Source organism: Coturnix japonica, chromosome 1 (assembly GCF_054131305.1).
Source record: "Coturnix japonica strain WE chromosome 1, WE-NBRP24, whole genome shotgun sequence".
Classification (NCBI taxonomy): domain Eukaryota; kingdom Metazoa; phylum Chordata; class Aves; order Galliformes; family Phasianidae; genus Coturnix; species Coturnix japonica.
The window spans coordinates 124041768-124063387 of NC_140663.1; the positions used below are offsets into that span (position 1 = coordinate 124041768).

Sequence of the window (21620 nt, forward strand, 5' to 3'; positions counted from 1 at the left end):
CAAAAGGTCTACCAGGTCACCACAGCTGTTCAAAGTGTGCAGGTGTGAGTCCCAGTGCACTTGCAGAGAACCCGGAAATTACATAGATGTAATAATCTCGTTACTTTCGCTTGCAAATTCTCTGAGATTTAAAATAATTGTCAAACAGACACTCTTCTAAAGCTTTTTGTTGTGAGCTTGTCCCAGGTGCCTGATTGCAGTCATCAAACATGCCATACTAAGTATTTATATAAATATATCATAAAATAATCAAATATGATGAGCTATTCCCTTTGTTCCTTTATGTTGATGCACTTTTCACAAAATATTTAATATGCTTCTGAAAATGATGATGCCAGTGATAAAACTAGTTTGCAGTTTCATAGATAATTTATGGAAGTTATAAAAAATGAACAAAATTGTCATAACAAAATGACAATGTGAACATTCATGTTTACATAGTGTCCACATACAATACAAATACTGAATATTAATATGAAACGAGAATTTATAAAATTTGCAATAAACATAATGTGGGGGAAAAAAAGAAAACAACTTCATGCAGTCTCTGCTCATATTGCCACCTACAAACAGATTTTAGTTTATGAATGGCTTTGACATTTCCCTTAATGTGTATTGTTTTACATCTTTAACCACAAATCTTGGTATATTTTAAATGTAAATTAGATCACATCTATCCTGTTTCTCCTTTCAGATAAATAGTAATTCTAATTCAAGAGCAGAGAAGAAAGACCATAGGCAGCATTTTAAAAGTACTTGGCACATTTTCATCCCACAGGCCAAAAGAAGAAAATGTCTGGATCAGATTCTAGCACTTCTGCTATCAACAATGTAGTAATTTTTTTGTTTGATCATTCTATTGGATTGCAGCAAACTGATACTCATTCATTAGTTTGCCTAAATTTAGGCACCCATTGCTGTTTTGAGATACTCTGAGATATTCTCATGGGCAGATAGATTATATATATGACCTCTGGGAGACCCAAAGCCAGTGATGTTACTGGCGACCTACAGAGCAGCAACAGTGGCCAAGCAGTACATGGTGGGTTATCTCATATGACACTTGATAGTTATTTTTAGGCAATTTGAACCCAGCTATAGTGAAACCCAGTAATGTATCTCTTCTGAGGCAAGCCTTTACATAACATCTTCACTGCAAAGCAATGACATGGGAGGCAATGTCTGCCTGCATGTTCTGGTAGCATCTTCTTTGCTGTTCATTGATATCTGGAGAAACTATATGGATCACGAGACCTGTACCTTTGCACTATGCTAATATCATGAGAGAATTAAAGTTATAATACTTGAACTGTGTTGATTTCAGTGGTCTGTTAATTACACTGCTAGTGACTGGGAATGAGGCCTGAGGTTTTTGTTTTCATTTTTCTCCGAAGACTCCTGCTTTACTTTCTTTTCCCAAACAACATACTTAGGCATGCTGAACTGCTGACTTAAGCAGAAAATCAGACTGCTGGTTTGATGCCCATATGCACCACTGTAAATTTGAAGCTTTGGGCAAAAATATGAAAATTGCCCAGTTCTAGACAACAGCTCGTAGAATCATAGAATCACCAAGATTGGAAATGACCTAAAATATCATCCAGTCCAACCATTCACCTATTACCAATAGCTCCCACTAAACTGTTTCCCTCATCACAACATCCAGTCATTCCTTGAACACCCCCAGGGTCAGTGACCCCACCACCTCCCTGAACAGTCCATTCCAGTGCCTGTCCACCCTTTCTGAGAAATAATGTTTCCTAATATCCAACTTGAATCTCCCCCGCTGTAGCTTGAAACCATTCCCTCTAGTCCTATCACTAATGACACGAGAGGCCAACCCCCAGCTCACTACAGCCTCCCTTCAGGAAGTTATAGAGAGCCATAAGGTCTCCCCTGAACCTCCTCTTCTCCATGCTGAACATTCCCAGCTCCTTCAGCCTCTCCTCATATGGCCTGTGCCCCAGCCCCCTCACCAGCATTGTTGCCCTCCTTTGAATATGTTCCAGGGCCTCAATGTCTTTCTTCCAGTGAGGGGCCCAAAACTAGACGCAGTACTCGAGATGCAGCCTCACCAGCTCTGAGTACAGGGGAACAACCACCTCTCTGCTCCTGCTGGCAATACTGTTTCTGACACAAGCCAGGATGCCATTGGCCTTCTTGGCCACCTGGGCACACTGTTGGCTCATGTTCAGCCAAACATCAGTCAATACCCCCAGGTCCATTTCCTCTACACAGTCTTCCAGCCACTCCGCCCTGAGCCTGTATCATCGCCTGGGGTTGTTGTAGCCAAAGTGCAGGACATGGTATTTGGTCTTGTTGAACCTCATCCCATTGGCTTCAGCCCAGCTCTCCAGCCTGTCCAGATCCCAGATGCCTCGCTACCCTCAGGCAGATCTACACTCCCAGCCAATTTGGTGTCACCTGCAAACTTACTGAGGGTGTACTCTCATCCAGGTCATCAATAAAGATATTGAAGAGGAAAGGCCTCAGCACCGACCCCTGGGGAACACCACTTGTGACCTGATGCCAGCTGGATTTAATGGTTCCTTCTCATAGGCATAAAGGAAGCCAAATGTAACTTTCTTTCTTCCCTTAGGGCAGAACTGTCTTGAGTATCTCCATCTCTTTTCCTCTTGTCTTCATTGACTTTGTAGTGATGATCAGGAAATTAGATACCCTGGAACAGATTCTGAAGTTAGATGAGATAAAAGTAAGTGTTCACAACTTGGTTTGCTTATTGTAATGATAAACTAAGATTACATAGATACACTTCTGCTGCTGTCTTGTCAGCATTAGTTAAGTTTACAGAAGTTAAGATATGGAGCAGAATTTAAGTATTTAGAAACTCTTATTTCTATCAGGAATGTGAATATCTGTGCTTATAAAATATAATTATTTCTATTGTGTATTGCAAACCATATCTTCCATGGTGTATGGAAGATATGGTGTATGTAGAGGTGCCCTTGGTTCCCATGCTGTTTATCTTGCTGCACAGCTGCTGCTCTGAATAGTTTGTCTTTTGTTCCCACAATGACTGGTTGACCAGACTGTTAGATGGGGGAAAGGCTGTTGATATAGTCTAAATAGACTTCAGCAAAGCCTTTGACATGGTCTCTCCTGGGGAAACTGTCTGACCGTTGCCTGGACAGTTCCTTTGGGAAAGGAACTGGCTAGAGGGCTGTGTCCAGTGGGTAGAAGTTAATGGAGTTAAGTCCAGCTGTCGACCCGTTCCAAGGGGTGTCCTCCAGGGGTTGGTACTGGGACCCATGTTGTTTATCTAGGCCCTTCAGAGGGCTCTAGATAAGCTGGTTTGCTGGGCTGAGGTAAATGGAATGAGGTTCAACAAGGCCAGACCCAGCACTTTGGCCACAATAACCCCATGCAGTGCTATGGGCTTGGGGCTGAGTGTCTGGATGACTGTGAAGAGGAAAGGGACCTGAGGGTGTTGGTTGGTACCTGGCTGAACGCGAGCCGACAGTGTGCCCAGGTGGCCAAGAAGGCCAATGACATCACGGCCTGCATTAGAAATAGTGTAACCAGCAGGAGCAGGGAGGTAATCATCCCTTTGTACTCAGCTCTGGTGAGGCCACGCCTCGAGTACTGTGTTGTTCGTTGCACTCTACAACTTCCTGGAGGGAGGTTGTGATGAGGAGGGGTTTGGCTTCTTCTCCCAGGCAACAAACAGGACCCGAGGAAATGGCCACGAGGTGTACCAGTGGAGATTTAGATTAGACATCAGGAAAAACTTTTTCTCTCAGAGAGTGGTCAGGAATGGCTGCCCGGGGAGGTGGTAGAGCCAGCGTCCCTGGCAGTGTTGAAGTGGTATCTGGGTGAGGAGCTACAAGATATGGTTTAGTAGCTTGTGGTAGCAATGGTGATGGGAGGATGGCTGGACTGAGATGGTCTTATAGGTTCTTTCCACCCTTGTGATTCAGTAATTCCATGATTCTGAGCCCTATGGAAACAGCATCTTGGGCTACTTGAAGTCCATCTACAACCACCTGGAGGTCCCTTTCATTTATTTTTCCCCACTGAGGCAGAATATCAGACAAGAAACATTGCTTACTATATGCAGATAGAGAAGACCACAATGACAGTTGTAATGTGTATAAAGCACTTGTTACTGTGCTTAGTTTACTTATGGATGTTTTAGCATCTGTGATGGTTAAGACCCCCATTCCTGTCCCAGACGTATTTTCCGCTCTTCTCTGTACCCCGAAGCTGCATATGCAGATCAAGCAATTCACGGTCATGTTGCAAATGGTTACAACTGCTGCACAACTGTAGCTTCTTTCTCCTGTATATTCTGGAGGTGTCCTGTGTTCTCAGCCTTGCCTTCTCATGCTATTTATTTTGCTCTGTAGCTTCTGCCCTGAATAGTCTTTCTTGTATTCCCACAGCGTGGGACAGGCAGATGGTGAGACTGTGGATGCATTTCTCCCATTTTTGTAGAGGCTGAGGCTTGCAGAGCAAAAGAACCCTCATGGAGAGGCAGGCTGGTCCCTGCCCAGCTCATAACAGGAGTCTCTGCTTCAGGTGTCCATGCAGCAGCCTCTTCACCTGCATGGGGTGTGGATCCCTCAGGTGAGGTTTTCCTTTGGAGAGAACTTCCACCTGCTTTTTGGGCAGCGTCTTCTCCATGTCCAGCACGCTTAGCTCTGCAGCAGGTGGCAAGTGGGGTGTTAGTCATTCTGTAGGCACCTTCTTGAACAGGGACGCAGAGCTGCAGATGTTTGTGTTGGAATCTGTTGTGCCAGGCATGCCTGGATATTTTGTGAAGAAGGGCATTTCTGTGGCAGTGCACCTCTGAGGCCTCCTCATGCCATGATAACGACAGCCCCCGCCTACTCGAAGCTCAGGAATGTGTCCGAGTCCTCGTGCTGTATCCCGAGCATGAGCTTAATCCAGATGACTTTGCCGGTGTTGGTCAGCTTGAGCTTGCAGAATTGGTTGGAGGGCAGCAACTCGACCTGTACTGTGGACCATTGAGGCGTATCCAGCCAGGCTATTCTCACCAGTTCCTGGAATCAGGCTGCAGTTTCCTCCATATCCAGGTAGGAGTCACGGCAGAGGGTTTGTAGTAGGCTGGGAATCTGATCTTTCCTCAGCTTGTCCTCCGGATGGTGGAGGAAGCACAGCATGTCCTGCACCTCCCGCTCCCTTATGCAAGTGCACGTGAGCTCCAAGCAGAGGCAGGAATTCCTCACCCCCATCCTCGCCCTGGGGCCGTGCTCCAAGTGGAAGACATGTCCCGGGGGTGCCTTCAGGGGCACGAGCATGCGGTAGACAAAGTAGTTCTTATTGGTGCTGTTGCTTTCAAAGCCAAGGCCCACCCCAACAGCTTGCTGCAGCCGTGGCATGAAGTAACTCTGGGGAATTATCTGACAGATGCTCACAAGTTCATATATCAGATCCTCCACCAACTAGCACATGCGTCTCCTGGTCTTCAGCGGCCGAATGGAGAACTGATAGTAAAACCTGCTGACCAAGGTAACGTCATCAAAGCCTTTGTGGTACACCGGCTCCCACATCTGGTGGGATCCAGTATGCCAATGGCATACTGGGGTGTATTAAAAAGAGCGTGTCCAGCAGGTCGAAGGAGGTGATCCTCCCCCTCTACTCTGCCCTGGCGAGGCCTCATCTGGAATATTGTGTCCAGTTCTGGACTCCCCAGTACAAAAAAGACAGGGATCTCTTGGAAAGAGTCCAGCGGAGTGCCACTAAGATGGTGAAGGGCCTGGAGCATCTCCCCTATGAGGAGAGACTTAGGGAACTGGGTCTGTTTAGCCTTGAGAAAAGAAGACTGAGAGGGGACTTGATCCAGGTTTATAAATACTTGAGGCGTGGGAGCCATAGTGGTGAGGCTGGTCTCTTTTCAGTAGTGCGTGGGGATAGGACTAGGAGTAATGGGATGAAAGTACAGCATAGGAAGTTCTGCACGAATGTATGGAAGAACTTCTTTACATGTGAGTGTGACGGAGCACTGGAACAGGCTGCCCAGGGAGGTGGTGGAGTCTCCTTCTCTGGAGATATTCAAGACCCGCCAGGACACCTACCTGTGTGACGTGGTTTAGGGATCCTGCTTCAGCAGGGGGTTTGGACTCGATGATCTCTAGAGGTCCCTTCCAACCCCTACAATTCTGTGATTCTGCGATTCTGTATAGTGCTCATAACATTTTTTTGTCACTTGCTTGGTAAATTCAAATATTACTGTGGGTGTGAGCATCACATACATTAGTTGTTTGTTTAATGTTAAAACTTGAAATATTATTTAAAAACCACTAACCTGCAAAAACATCCTTAAGATGCAAATGAGTGAAGGCAGTTTGATGGCAAAAGATCCCATTCTCATTACTCAGCTTGGTAATAGCAAATGTGACACTACTGAAATCAGATACCACAGATACCAGACTCCCCTGCTCTGCATCCACCATGCTTATTTCCAAGAACCAACTCTAACAAACCCTGACCTGACTTATAAGGAGAAAACGTATTTTTTACTTTCCAGAACTTGTTTTAATGCCTGAACTTTGTCTTGCTTTTAGCCCAAACGTTGCTGCTTTCCACAGAGTATTGTTTCTTCTACCATTCATTCCAGAAAAATGTAAATTATTTTGTTTTTATAAAAGTTGTTTCTAACATTCACTAACCTATTCATGTCTGTTTAGGAAAGATTAATTAAAATTAAGCTTCCTTCTAATTTACAGAGGCTTCCTCGAGCCTGAAAAACTTTCAGGCACAAATCAGACTGTCTGCAGCAGTCTTGCATTTATTTCTGTCTTGGCAAATAAGAACAGATAATCAAAAGATATTAGAGCTATTATTGGTTGTAATTATTATGGCACCTGGGTCCAGACATTTGAAATAACTACTAAAAGCATCACCAGTGTGCAAAAGGTTTCATTAATCATTGATTTTATATCAGGAAGTACCTTACAGCTTTTGTGACTCTTAATATGAAGCTGAATGTCTATTTCACTTGTAGAAACACTAAAGATAAGAACAAAAATAAAAACTTGTTATCATAGAGGCTAATCAGAGTAAAGAATTAAGGTGAAGATACCATTGTCCTTCTTAGCATGTCAGGGTTTGAAATTAGAGCTGACTTGTGTGAAAAATGTCAGTGTTATATATTGAAATAGCTTTCTGCCAAATAAAATATATGCAACAGGATTTATAGTGAGAGATTAAGGAAGGGGCCTTGGAGTCTCCTTTTTCTTAATGCTGTATGTGCGCTTGTTACTTTTTATTTATTTTTTTGCAGCTGTGACCCTGAGCATCTGAAACTGAGCATACACTATTCTCTATTCCCTTTTCTTGCTCCTACCATGGAGTGAAGGAAAGATAGCAGCAATGGGAGTTTAGAGTATTTTGTCAGGTTCTCTCCTTCTGCAGCACCATGAGGCTTTGTTCTAGACAACTCTGTAAGTTCTTTTGCTCCAGGGTAACCTGTCTTTCTGTACTGAGTGATTAGAAAAATTGGTTTCTAAGTTAAACATTGAATACTAAGCAGCATGAATACCCCCTTCTTCTTCTCTTCTGCCTCCCTCGTAAGCAATTTTGTTCAATATATTACTGCATATGCTGTGTTTGGCCCTAAATTGATGTGGTCATTGATCTTCAGTGCTGATGAATGGAACAATGATGATGAATGAGCATCCTGCAGAGATTAAAATCATTACACCTGTGAAAGATCAAACCTATGTACATCAGGGAACTGATGCCTTTTAACACCTGTCTTCCATGCAGCTTTGACATGTAGTGCTACCTGCCTTGAGCAGTGGGTCACAATCTTTTATTAGTCAACTCTTCTTTCACCCTTTTGATCACTTTGACCTATTATATGCCTAGTTAAAGCTGATTTCCTGCAGTTCCTGTAGTAGAGATCAAAAGGTGCATTTTATATCTCATGTGCCTATCAGGATCATCCCCAGCAGCAGCAGTCCTGAATCCAAACAAGCTGATGCACAGATCTCTGCAGCTACAGTCTCAGATGGTGTGTTCTGATGGATGGACAAAGAGATCCAGATTTAGGAGGATACAAAAATGCACTCATGATTATTTGCTGCTCATGCAAAAAATCAAAATGTCCTTAGCCATATCTACCTAAAAGAACAAAGTGTAGATAAAGCACTCAGCAGTTTTGATTTCATTTACCTAAAAGAACCAATTTAAGAATTGAGTGAAAAAAGACAACAGCAAGAAGTGATTTGCTAAAAGCCTGTGTTGTCTAGCCAGTAAATAAACATTTTATAGAACAGATTTTGCAGCTTTGAAAATAAACTCAATTCTGAAGAAGAAACAGAAACAAATTGCCATATTGTGACTTTTTTTTACTGAAAGAGAAAAAGAAAGAGAAAAAGAGAAAGAGAAAGAGAAAGAAAAAGAGAAAGAGAAAGAGAAAGAGAAAGAGAAAGAGAAAGAGAAAGAGAAAGAGAAAGAGAAAGAGAAAGAGAAAGAGAAAGAGAGAAAGAGAAAGAGAAAGAGAAAGAGAAAGAGAAAGAGAAAGAGAAAGAGAAAGAGAAAGAGAAAGAGAAAGAGAAAGAGAAAGAAAAAGAGAAAGAGAAAGAGAAAAAGAAAGAGAAAGAGAAAGAGAAAGAGAAAGAGAAAGAGAAAAAGAAAGACACATCTCTAAGTGAAACCCCTTCTTTTGTAACAACATGGAGGATGATGCCTCATATTTCTTTTAACATCACCAACTGGAACTTCAACTGCTGTCCTTTTAACTTATTTCCTTACCCATTTCTGTTTATGTTTTCTTTCTTTCTTTCTTTCTTTCTTTCTTTCTTTCTTTCTTTCTTTCTTTCTTTCTTTCTTTCTTTCTTTCTTTCTTAATTTCTTAATTTCTTAATTTCTTAATTTCTTTCTTTCTTATTGGAAGTATTAATATTTATTTTAATTATTCCAGTTAAATCCACTTCTTTTCCAGTTTTTCCCTTAAGAAAAAAAGTGTGGTGCAGGAGAAAAGTAACACAGTTAAAACTAATGTTGAGCTGTCTATCATGAGAGAAAATATGATCCTGTATGTGTGAGCTACTACAGCAGCAAAATACATTAATTGTTAAAATGAAGAATTAGAGAAAGTAAGAGTGAATCAAAGTTGTAAAAAAAAAATAAAAAATGAATGTAAATGGCTGCACATTTATATTACAACAATTAAGCTGTATTGTTCACAAGAGAAGTGATGGAAGTCCTGGAAGTCCTTGCATGAAGAGAACATTTGGCTCTTTCCGTCATCTCTAAAACCTCTGTTTATACAGGCTTATGAGAACTTGTAGCAATTCATCCATGGTGTCCCCCTGTATGCATGTATACAACTGTGCAATATGTACACATACATATGTGCATTCCTAAAGAGAGGGACAAGTCTCAATCCATTTGTTCTCCTGTAGTGGGTTCCCAAAGATCATGAAAATTGTTTTCACCATTTCATTTGTTGCATGTAAGGCAGTCCTGTCTCCTATGTGATAACACTTGAGTAAATCATGAAAGTCCTTTTCAGTGTTTTGTTGTTTCTTTGCTTTTTGCTACTGGTTTTTGTCTTTTCTTTTGCTTTTATTTCTTTTATTTATTTATTATTTTTGCTGCACTCTTCTTTATTCCATATTTATGCAAACAGTTTAAATAAAAGTGATTCACAGTGTTAGAAGTAAAGCGTGTCTCACTGAAACTAATCAGAAGATGGGAATAAAGATAGAAAGAATTAAATGATATCTTTATCATATCTTCTTAATAAGTAATTTGCAAATCTAAATAGCTATTCATTTGCTATTATGTACCATGCAAAATGGCAGCACTATCTACAGAGCATGGATTGCTAGTTGCAAGTTCCTTGAAGAAGGAGAAAACAAAGAGTAGATTTGGTTTTACTGAAAAATGAAAGTTGAAACATTTTTCTACCTTAATTAAAAAAACTTACCTGTTAAAATGCTTTCTGTAGTGTACAGGATCCAGACCCAAATAAGTTGAAAGAAAATTAAAAAAATTACAAGCATTAGAAAAACAATTCAAAAGGACAGACCTTCGACCTACCTAAAGAGGATATGACATTGTTTAGATGTAAATGGCAGAGTGCTACAAAATGCACGCTTCCACCAAAAGGGGACTTAATAATGAAGACCATAATGCTATTTCTGGGTAGTATTTCTACTGAAGACAGTGACAGAAACCTGTTGATGCACATTTGCAATAGTAGTAGATAGCATCATGAGAAGGAAAAGAAACGTCCATGACTGAAGGAGATAATTACATTAGGCATTATGTTTGAGTACATCATATAGGCAAACAGTGTAGCAGTGGGAGTAATACAGTTGGAGAACACCTACAAGGAAAGAGTTTTAGCAACAGTGATGCTGTTTGGTTACAAAACAGATTAAAAAGAAGGAAATGATGAAGCAAGCCTAAATGCCTTGATGCTTAGTTTCTGGAAACTAACAGATACTGTTTCTGCAAGAAATAACACTGTCATTGAAAACAGACAGTGGGACACAATTTTCTACACTCTCTTATTTTTGCTATTGGATGTTACAGATGGCAAAAGCTTAGACGGATTCATAAGCCTGGAAATAAAACCCATGCAGTACAAACCTACCATCTATTGCTAAACAAGCCCATGAGCTTGGGGCCTAGAAAGTATTGGAATCCTCTTCCCTGCTCTAACATTTTTCTCTTTTCTCCTCTTTCCCACTGTTAGAAATGGGGAAAAAAAGACCATTAGTCAGGCTTCTTGGCAAATTTCACTTCTTACAATCTTTATAAAGGTTAAGTGTATTGGCACCAATGTAGGGGGTAAAAATATTTTAATAAAATGATTTTTAAAAGGGTTTTCTTTGTCTCTGAAAATCACAAATTTAATCAAATTTCATACATGTGTGCAGTGCAATAGCAAGACATATATCACATTACAAAAACTTAGCACTTCTACACAAAACTTCAGCTTCTGCACAACAGCAGCTTCTGTACATGATCACAAAGCAGAGATACATTTTGAAGATAAATAGATAAATAGAAGAGATAAAAGAATATCCCAGAGTAGGTCTTTTTTTTTTTTTTTCGTGTAATTTCACACAACAAATGTCAAGATAGCTTGAAGAACCTGGGGTTTGTAGGGCCACATAGGTTTTGTTTGTTTGATTGTTTGTTTTTTAGCTATATCCTTAGAAATATTTTAAAAACCTGAGAATGATGCAAAGATCTCAAAGGATATACTGTACTTCATAGAATAGTCCTAGTTGTAAGGTACCCTTGAGGATCACTGAGTCCAGCTCCTGGCACTTGGTGTGGCTACTACTTTTGCAGTGCTATTGTCAGCCTTGGTTGACAGTTTTGTAAGTTGGCTAATGATACCTTTAGAAATTAATGTCTCACCTGTGAACAGAACATTTGCATCAGCAATATCTTCAGAATAGTCTCTTCCTATGTTCAGTTGCTATACACAGACACAGTTTTTTGTTTGTTTTTCATTTTTTGATTTTTAATAAAGAAGATAAAAAGTCACTCTAAGACAGCATCTGCGTATCATTGAAAAATTAAGGGGAACAGTCTGGCATACCAGTGTGAAGTTCAAATAATTATTGGCTTGGTAGCAGAAACATGAAGAGCAAGTTCACGTTTTATGTCCACATACACCTGTGTGGCTAAGACCACAGATCTCTAAGGGACTACAGTCTGCAAAGAATTCCACCTCCAAGTTCCTACATAGCATAAGAAAACTGAATGTTATCCAACAACTCTCTAAAGGCAACTGTTATATATGCTGGAGATAAAATGTATTCCATCTAGGAGACAGAATAAGCATTAGAAGTATCTGCTGTGTACCTACAAGTATAAGGATTGCAGAGATTGTTATCCAAGAAAATCAGTAAGACTATCATCTTCTATTTTTATTTTATTATTATTATTAATATTACTACTTAATACAGAGGGCAGCCATGACAATGTAGTTATCCCTTAGGAAAAAGAGCATGAAAGTTGTTGTTATTGTTGGCACTTTCATTTGTTTGTTTCTGTACTCAAATGAGCTACACATTGTAAATAAATAAGATGGAGAGGGACATTTTCATTAGTTTACACAGTGTTTTGTAAAGCTGGTAGAAGTTTAAAGAGGAGCAATAATAACAAAGATGTTGGTATATATTTGGCATTGTCTTCTTCACCAGAACCCAGTGCTTGAAAAAGAAGATTTATTAAAAGGAGTAAGTGAATAAGAAGTTGGTTTTGCTGAAAGATGAAAAAGTTTTTATTTACATGGGAACAATTAGAAACTAGAAAATCAGACTACATAACAGTATCAAATACCTTGCACTATAGGAATCTGGGAGAAGATTACCTCACACTGAGGAGGTTTTTTATTGTCCTTTGATGATATTCTGACATTTCTTTTCTGCTCAAGGATTAGCTTCCCTGGACTATTCCAGGTCTTGTTTTTATATGATTTAATGAGGAACACAAGAAGGCTGGAAATAGCATTATCTGCAACAACTGCATCTTCAAGACACAAAGCAAATATAAATGTAACTTTTTTTTAGCATGTTTGTTCTAAAAGTTGGGGGTCAGATGCTGTGATAATTTTCTCAGGGCTCCCTATGAATTCATAGAATCAGAACAGTTTGAGTTGGAAGGGACCTTTGAAAATTCTTGCCTGCTGTGTGTAAAATCTTTCACTAGATTGGGTTGCCCCTAAGCACTGTCCAATATGACTTTGATCAGTGATGGGGTATCCACAGATTTTCTTTTCAATCTGTCCCTGTGCCTCACCACCCTCATCACAATATATATATATATATATATGTATTTAGACTCAAACTAAAACTACCATCTTTCAGTTTAAAACTATTGCCCTTTGTTCTATCACTGAAGGCACTAGTAGAACTCTTTTTTTATAATACACCCCCTTATACACTGAAAAACTGCAATAAGAAGTCTCCAGAGCATTCTGAATGACCCTAAATTTCTCAGCCTTTCTTGATAGGAGAGCTGCTCCAGTCCTCCGATCATACTTCTGGTCTTTTCTGGACTTGCTGCAGCAGCCCCATGTCCTTCTTAAGCTGGGGAAGTGAGAGCTGAACTCAGTTAGGGGCTTGTGAGAGCAAAGTAGCAAGGGAAAATCACATTTCCTGACCTGCTGGTCACAATTCTTTTGTTGCAGTCTATAGTATGGCTGACTTTATGGTCTTCAAGAGCAGACTGAGAGCTCATATCTAATTTTTAATTCCCCAGTATTCTAAATTCCTTCTCTGCAGAGCTATTCTCAATCCCTTCATCACCCATTCTTGTATACTACTGAGGATTTCCCCAACCCGGGTGCATGACCTTGACCTGGTCTTCTTGTACTTCGTGAGGTTCACATGGGTCAAATCCGCAAGCCTTCCAAGGTCTCTCTAAATGGGATTTCTTCCTTCTAGCATATCAACTGCTCCATTGTCTACTATCCAACACCATGTAAGTTTGGGAGAATCTCATTTTCTTCTCCTCTCTCTTCCATAAAATTAGGAAAATGGAATCTTAGCCTACCTCTTGACAGTTCAAAACTGAGGGATTTTACAGAGAACAGGGAAAATCTGTATAAAAATATGATCCTATCAGAAATATTATCTGTTAAAATTGTATACAGGTTTCATTTTGAAAATGAAAAGATGTAGATATGGTACTGAAGAAGGCATGTTTTGGAAAGGCCAGAAATTTAGAAAGGTCAGTAAAGTAATCAAGGTGCAGAACTTTCATTACAGGGTGGCCAAGTAAATGGAAACTAAATGAAAAGTAGTGAACTTTTCTAGTGGAGAACTTGAACTAAATAGTAATGGATATGTATTTTTGGATGAATTCTTCATATTTTACATTGTTGAATATTCTGATTCCCAAAGAGTTAATAACAGATAATGGATCGGAAGTAATTTATTTCAGAACATCTTTTGGATATATCAATTCAAACCACCATATCAAATTCATACTATTTACAGTTTATCAATCTATCTTTTAAAAGTCTGTGAAGATAACAAAGCCCTTCATATTTAAAAACCTTCCTAAGATTCAAAAGATTGTTAGTGCTTAGTAGAGTTACCAGTGTATTTAACAGAAATTGAAACATTGACACTCAGAAAATAAATAAATAAATAAATAAATAAATAAATAAGAAGAAGAGGAAGACATGCAGCCATTCTTTTGGCTGCCATTAGCTGAAATATTGTAGTGCTTCTCAGAATGCTCTATTTGTTTCTCCATCAGAGTGAACTTAATGGAAGAAAAAATAAAATTTTCAGTGACAAATACTTAACAAGTTTCTAGAGCCAAAGAGCTGTGAATGCCAGGGAACTGGAACAGAAAAGAGGGTGTGGGGAAAAAAAAAAAAATAAATAAAAAAAATAAAAGAAAAAGAATAAAGAAGTTTAAAAAAAATAAAAAAATAAAAAAAAGTAAAAGAAGAAGAAAATTGCAAGCAGGGAACAGGGTTACCTATGCTGTAAAAGAATGTGAGACTGAAAACCGGAAGTGAATGGCAACCTGCCAAGACAACAGTTACACCATCTGCAGCAAGGTCAGAAGTCAGACCCATCCTTGAAAGAAAGCCCTGTGGAAGGTATCTAAACAGAATTTAGGGGGGCACTGTCTCTGCTTCGCAAGGATATCCAATATGCTCCTGACAACGCTCCTGCCAGGGCCATGCACCGGCACAGTGGGCAGTGGGGATGATGCTCACTGGTGCAGGAGTCGCTGCTGCCACTTCTAGCATGTCACACAGGGCAGTGCCAGTGAAGCTCCCTGGGATGGGATGGTGTGGGCTGGGCTGGGCTGGGCTGGATTGGCAGCTGTCCCAGATTACCATCACTCCTCTGATTTGGAAAAAAACACTTCACTGCATGTCTGAAAATGACACCAGCAAACAAAAATCACTGCTGGTAGGCACAGTGCCATGGTAGAGGCAGCCCAGATACAAAAGGCATTGCCTGTAGAGGAAAGGAGAACTTGAATACCAATAAAACATTACTTTAGATGTTCACTTCATGCAGACCTCTGCTTTGTTCCTTCTCTGTTCATGGATTCACCATAGCTGGATCTGGTGATTTTAATTCTGAATTATATTACCAAGCCCTAAAATATAACAAAATAGAATATAAATAAATAAATAGATGGAAAAGTTTTAACATCCGGTAAAAAAAAACACCTCCTTTAATAGGTCTGTATAAATGACAGAGATAGCAAATAGAGCTTAGTCTCATCAGCAGTTCAGTTTTTCACACCTGGGAACCTGTCCTCTGAAAGACTTTTACCCTCTTTTCCTCTTTTATTTCCTTATTTCCTTTTTGCCATTTCAATTTTTTTCTTTTTTTTTCCTTTCAATTTTTCATGTGTGTTTCTTCTTTTTCTTTTTTTTTTTCCTTTTCTTTTTTTCTTTTTTTTTTTTTTCTTAAGTATATAAATATTCTGTCTTGTTATAGAATTATAGAATATAGCATTATAGAAGATATACTATGAGGGGTCTTGAAACATTTCTGTACTAATAATCTTCTTCCAGAGAGAAAGAGCAGGGCAAAAGGCTAGCAAGAAATTTATTGTCTAGCATGCAGTGTGTAATTACCATAACTTAGAATAGAATAAAATAAAATACAAAAAATCCACATGTTGGTGTGTTTGATTTAATGCCATCAGAAGTGTAAGGTTACATGAAATAAATGGCTAATTGGGTTAATTTAATAGCAGGTTAAATCTTTCTTTTATTTTGTGCTAAAGAAACATAAAAAATGATACAGTTTTCAAGTGGTGTTGGAAAAGTAAAGTAGAGTTTCTTGATAAAAAAATATATAGTGTTCCTACTGCTAGGTTTATGGTGGGAGTTACTGGCATTCTTCCAGTTCACCGCATGAAAATCTAAGCTGCCTGTATAAGTACAGAATATAACACTGAGTCTTAAGGTTTTGGTTGGCGTGTTTCCAAAGATGTTATGTATTTAGCTGGGAAAATTGCCGAGAATTTAATTGAGAGGAAAACACTAATACTCATCCTCCATCACCTTAAAAAAAATGCTATGGATATGCATATGTTGCTGATCCTTGATAAGAAATGAATGTTTGCAGTAAAGAACTCGTTTAAAACTGATCCCAAAATTGACCAGATTGAGCTTTGCAAGCCTCTATGTTCACCATGCTAACAAGGAATAATGTTTCCTCTGGTGGCCTTTTAATCTTCATGCTTGCAGCATTTGCAGAAGCCTCCAGCTGTGGACCACAACATGACCACAGGCTTCTTAGGAGTGGATAGAGTTGGTGAGCAACAGCATTCTGGCAGTTCTGTGCTAATTCTGAGTGCCAGGTAGCAGTTATTCCACTCCCAAAGTGTTTTGGTTTGGTTTTTTTTTTTCAGCTTGTGGAAGACTCAAAGCTGTGACTGCCTGTTTTACCACCGCCACTGTACAGTGAACCCTGGAAGCCCTGATTAGCAGAGCATGTCTTGACACTCAGAACCCTTCAGAGTAGCTGGTTATTTAACAATATTATGTTGCATTAGGGTATCTTTAGTTGGGTATTAGAAAAAAAACTCCTCTTGGAAAGTGTGGAACAGACATTGGAATGGCTATTAGTGGAAGTGGTGATGTACACATCTCTAGAGATTGTTGAGAGATGTATGATCATGGCACTAAGGGACATGGCTTACTGCTGAGACTCAAAAGGTCATGTTGATGGTTGGATTAGATGATCTCTGGAGATCTTTTCCAACCTTTATGATTCTATGCTATGCAACAGGCTCTGTCTCGTACTATCACATAGCAGAGAATCTTGAGACCAATGCTTGCCTGGAAGACAACCTCAGTGATAGAGTGGTTTTGTTTTTTTTTGTTGTTTTTGTTGGGGTTTTTTTGGTTTTTTTTTGTTTGTTTGTTTTTGTTTTTTGTTTTTTGTTTTTTTAATTGTCAGAAAAATGAGTTTATTCTCATCACAGGAAGTGAAATTTTATTTAAATCACACCGAGCCAGTCTGCAGCAGCAGTAGATCTTGAGTGATTAATGATCCCATCCAAAAATAGGGTTCAGATCAGACAATAGCACACCTTTTGGGGCAAGAAGCCTGGTAGGAAAAAGGCACAAGAAAACAAATTAGGAGCTATGCTGAAAGCAAATAAGAAAAGGGATTTTTTTCCATTGTTTCCAGCTGTCTTCTTTGTACACCCACCGGATGCTCCTGATGCACTGGGCTAGAAGAGACATGAGCAAAGAAGAAACAATGACATTTTGCTACTGTATGAATTCTCTCTCCCTTAACTTAATCCTGTTCTTATTGGGACCTTGTGCTGAAAGCTGATAATTTTGATGGCCCCTGAATAAAGCCAGTAGCTTGAATCCCTGCCACCAACCCCTTTATAATGAATAGGGCTAATGAATGCTAGTAAGTGGTAGGAATCTGTGACCAGCTGCATGAAGGCAGGTAATACAGCTCAGATTTAATTGGGAGCAGGTATTGGAAGGCTGTATTACTTTAATTGGTGAGGGGGTTTTCTAAATGGAAAGGACGAAGTATAATGGATAAATTGTGCTGTACAATAGCACTTAAGCTGGGATTGTATGCATTCGTTAATCTGTTGAGGAATGAGGCAATTCTAAACAATTTTCTCAGTGAAACCAACTCCAGAAAGCTTGTCCCTTTTGTTCTCCCTTGGGAAAATGCAAGATTGAAACAGAAAATACCTTTACTGAGGCAATCATTTGCCACGTGTGGAAAGCGGATACAGCTGTAAACTATGAAAGAGGGATCTTTGTAGTACAATAAAGGATGGAAAAAGAGATAAAGCTGAGGATAAGAGTGGGCCTGTCACTGCATCCAAAGGAGGAATAAAGTGATGACATTTACAGTGACAGATGAGACTGTAAAGAGAACTCAGGACAATTTAGAGAGGGAAATTTGATATTTAAAAGAAAGGGCTCTGATAATTAAAAGTAGCATTACATTAAACTGTTACACATGTCATTAGTGACAGAAGGGAACTGGTGCCTTTTGAAAAGTTAATGATTCGCACAGACCTGCTCTTGAAACTTTGCATTTAGTAAAGTTCACTTGTACACAGCATACTGTATGCAACACAGCATAAATTTTCTTCATGTTTGGTAGTGAGAAATAAGAAAGTTATATGATAATATGGAAGGTGTACTGTAAATACCATATGCCAATGTGTGCACAGTGTGGGTGTGTATGTGTAGAATCGTTGTATGCTGGAGGTCTAAGGTAGAGTTGAAATCCCAGTATATATAAATATTGTCAAAAATGCTCATTCTGTGGAATCCTTGCAAAAGACAGGGTGTCTTTTTTTCTCAAGACATGGGCTCACACATTTTATTTTCACCTACTTTGTGTTTAGCTAGATCTGTTCGACCTGGTGTACTGATGGCAACAGAATGCAGCTTTAAAAGTAACCTCCAAAAGTAGAGTTTGTTTACAGCAAGGAAGCAGAGAGCATGCAGCCAATTTATGTGTCTGATGCAGCTGTAATGGGTTAAGAGAATGTTAGTAACTGGGTGCTCGTAACAGAGATTTGCTTTGGTATACTTCATTACAGGTGGGAAAATGAGAAGGATTGAATGTCCTTCAGGGTTCATGTAGGCTGGGCAGTGGGAGGAGAAAAACAAAACGAAGTTGAGATTGAGTGTTGAATGGGCTTTCCCAGGATCCCCAAGTGGGTTTCATGTATTGCCTAATGCTGAAAATGAGACAGATTCAGCTTTCTGTACTGGTTGTAAAGGCTGAATTATCTTACATTTACTATTGTTCACAACTAAGAGTCAATACACAAAGCTTCAACCTTATTTCAGAAATTCTTTGTCACTGAGAATCATTTTGTTTTCTTGAAGATTTTTCCATTTTTACAGATAAGGATAGAATTTAGTGTCAAGCTCACAAACTATTTCTATATATGCATAAGGTAAATTCTAAATTAAAACTGACATGCAAGAGTAACATCATTAAATTCCAAAAAGGAGCGTGAAATTAATTCTTATCCATTTGTGCGAAGAAGTGTCAAAAATGCCTTAGCAGACATCTGCAGTTAGCACTGTGTGAACTGTAGCAAAGTTTGCCTGGAAGTAGATGAGGTACACAATGAAATAATCCATGACAGGAAAACAAAATGACACACAGGACTAACTACATGATAAAATATCATTTCTGCAGCTCTCTAAATAAGATGTTTGAACAGTGACAGACATAGAAGAATGGAACTGGAAAATAAGTTAGATTAAAAAAAAGAAAAAAAAACAGAAGGAAAAAAAAAACATCATAATGATCTATGACAATGTATAGATTCTGAAAAACTTTTTTGAAATCCTAAAGGATGTACTGACCAGTCACTAAAAGTGTCCCAAGATCAGTTAAACGCAATAATCATGTTTATTTGGTACAGAGAAAATAGGGAAGCTTCATTTCACCTTGTCTCCTGTTGCATAACTTGTGATTTCCCTGTAGAACATCTCTTTCCATAATCATATGACATTCAAAAAACATTCAGGGAAACTTATCTTGCAAAGGAAAAGAGGAACCTCTTTCCAAATAACATTCCTAGTCTTTAAAAAACTAAACTAAGATAAAATAAAAAAAGCCTGAAAATGCAGTGATTACTGTAGTTCTTGTTTTTAGGTTTGGTTTGGTTTGGTTTTGTTTTTTTTTGTATTTTTAAGGAAGTGAACTCCACTATATAGCTACTGATTTTCCACAGTATCTCAGGCTCACATAAATTTTTAAACAAAAATAAAATAAAATAAACAAACATCTTGTTTTTCTTTGTCCTGACAATGAATACCCAAAGTTCCTTTAAGTCTGGATAGCTTCCTTCCTCCTTCAGTGCGTGTATGCATATCTATGTTTAGAGAAAAAACAAAAGTGTTTGGAGAAGTGAAGAGTTTTGAAGTCTATTCTGAAAATAGCAGCCACATTACAGAGTTTCATTATTTGTTTCTGCTTTATGCTGCCATTAACTTATTCTTCAGGCTAGATGCTTACATCCTCTGCATGACCTAAAGAAACCTCAAAGAAAAAAATTTGGAATGCCTTGGTACCGAAGTCTTTTAGAAGATAAACGTGTATATTTTGTCATACAGTTCCTATTGAATGGGACAAAATGATGACTTTGAAAAGTCAAATCTATGATCTTTGTATTTTTTCCCACCCCTGAGACTTCACAGCAAGGCTGGAACGTTGAGCCAAATGTTCTCACACAATAAAATCACACCATTTGTGGTAGTGATAGATTACAATCCAGATTGTATCCAATCCAATACAATCCTAATCCAGATTACAAATCTGGATTAGGCTGAAAGAGAGGAACAGTTACCAAGTGGTTGCACATCCTCTCATTGGATCCTAAAAATTGTTGCCAATTTTTTCTGTAGCTTCTGAACATTAATAGATTTCTTTTGTTCCTTGGAACATATATGGTTTCCCAAGAAAACTGATATACAGGTTTTCTTGCTTGTGTTTGTTTCTCAAACAAAAATCTGCTAATTGGAAAGTTAAGCATACTAAATACCTTCCTGAAACATTCTTCGTGAAAACTATTAGGGTCCCTGAGGGAGGTGAGATAGATAGGACTGAAATAAGATACCACCAGTGGTAGCAACATGTGGTCTGTATGCTGGAAGAACTTAAGGACACTGTCCTCCATATGCACAACTTGACACCTTTTGTATCAATGTGCCAAAACTTACTTTTGATCTCCTTATTTTGACAGTTATTTCTTGGAGGTCAGACTATTGTTTGCCCCTTCTCCTAGTCAGTATGATCAAATGACTTAGTAACTTACTTACAAGTGCTTGTTTAGCTGCAAATTCTTCAGCTTTGGCAGCAGCCTCCATGCAATTCTCATCACGTCTGGGCTCCACAGCAAAAAACCACATGAAAGCAACAAACTGTGCCTTCACCAGGATGTCAGCCTCTCTGTTCAATAAGCCCAGTACAGCAAGATGAGAGACCAAGCTTATCCCTGGTGTGACTTGCACTACTAGGGTCCTCTCACTGGTCTCTCTAAAGGAATAGTTCATTTACCACAGGGCAGAATTTTTTGTTCATGGGGTGGTTCACCTCAAGGGACACTTCTCACATACAGAAATTAAATACAGTTTCACTGTTGAATAAGCTGTGGGAATGAGGATGCAGAAAATTTCAGAAGAAAATAAATGAAATATATTGAATGTTAATAAGTTTCTGGAATTTGCTCCCAGGATTCTCCACACTGCTACAGACATCTGAGGTTTTTCTGTATTCATTCTGCATTAGGAAATTTTTAAAATGGATAGATACCATTTCTGCCCCTCTATATAAGAGATTAAAGCAAAGGACAAGTCATGAACTAATGCACATCAGTTCACTTTTGTCTCTCCTTATTTTAAGTGTCATTCTGATTACATGTCTCTTGATTTAATACTTTCAAAATTAATGAAAATGAAGTACATTCCCTTTCCTAGCATAGATCTGGAGGGGAAAACAAAACAAAACAAAACAAAACAAAACAAAACAAAACAAAACAAAACAAAACCAGTGAGAATGCCTTTTGTACCACAGAAATGAATTTTCTCAGTTAATGCAGATAGCTGCAGGCCGTTCAGCTACATCAAGGGTAAGTGTGAGTATTTTTTAAAAATATTG

General features: G+C 38.8%; 1 pseudogene; it reads right to left on the minus strand.

Annotated features, from left to right (window-relative positions):
- Positions 1-4847: 4847 nt before the first annotated feature.
- Positions 4848-21016, minus strand: LOC146762699 (inositol 1,4,5-trisphosphate receptor-interacting protein-like 1; annotated as a pseudogene).
- Between the last annotated feature and the right edge of the window lie 604 nt (positions 21017-21620).